Below are 1,091 nucleotides of genomic sequence, written 5' to 3' on the forward strand. Positions count from 1 at the left end.
GCTGGGCTCCCACATGACCAACTGGTTCAAGTCCCAACCTGGAGGCTTGCTTTCTCACTTTTTCTCCCCCTCATCCTTCTCTGGTCAAATTAAAATAAATAAATAAAGTTCAATAAAATAATTCTTTAAACAAATTATGAAAATACATATGCAATAAATCATACCAGAATCTATTTCATCACACCTGTTTGTCCCAAACTATCCTCAGTAATGCCATCAAATTTAAGAGACTAATCAATTGCTCCCCGATAAACATAAGATGAAACTCTAAAGATGGATCACGACACCAAGTTTACTCCCCACAATGAATTTCTCCTTAATATCTCTCCTAGCGCTGACTTCACGTCCTTGTTTCTCAAGGAATATATCAAAGGGCTCAGGAGAGGACTCACAGTGTTATTCAGACTTGAACCGCACAGTCCAGCCAAGGGCTGGAGGCGGGTCGGAGATAAATGAGGACCACCGGCCCGTGAAGAGCAGGATGGAAGTCAGATGGGCACTGCAGGTGGAGAAGGCTCTGCGCCTGCCTTCTGAGGAGCCAATCTTCAGTACAGAGATAACCATGCGAGTATAAGAAGCGAGAATGAGAAGAAAACACAGGAGCACAACCACACACACATTGATGAAGCTCACTGTCTGGGCCTGAGAGGTATCTGCGCAGGCCAAGGGCAGCAGCACTGGAATATCACAGAAAAAAACTGTCCACCTCATTGGGGCCACAGTAGAGGAGCCTGAAGATGAGAACCGTGAGGATGGATGCGTGCAGACAGCTCCCCGGCCAGGTGCCCAGAGTCATGACGATGCACGCCCGGTGGCTCATGATGACCGAGTATCGCAAAGGGTGACAGATGGCCGCACAGCGGTCATAGGCCATCACGGTGTACAGGAAACACTCAGTGCAGCCCAGGAAGTGGTAGAAGAAGAGCTGGCAGGCACAGCCCCAGTAAGGGATGGTGCGGCTTTGCCCCCTCAGGTAGAGCATCATTTTGGGAGAACTCACCGATGGGAAAAAGATGTGGAACACTGAGAGGCTCCCCAGGAAGAAATACATGGGGGTGTGGAGGTTGGGGGAAGTGAGAACAGCTGAGAGG

The 1,091-nt window shown here is 49.1% G+C and overlaps 1 pseudogene; it reads right to left on the minus strand.

Moving 5' to 3' along the window:
- Positions 1–278: 278 nt before the first annotated feature.
- Positions 279–1,091, minus strand: part of LOC102499879 (putative olfactory receptor 10D4) — a 12,350-nt pseudogene continuing 11,537 nt past the window's right edge.

The sequence above is a fragment of the Tupaia chinensis genome, unplaced genomic scaffold (genome assembly GCF_000334495.1).
Source record: "Tupaia chinensis unplaced genomic scaffold, TupChi_1.0 Scaffold144170_1, whole genome shotgun sequence".
NCBI lineage: Eukaryota > Metazoa > Chordata > Mammalia > Scandentia > Tupaiidae > Tupaia > Tupaia belangeri.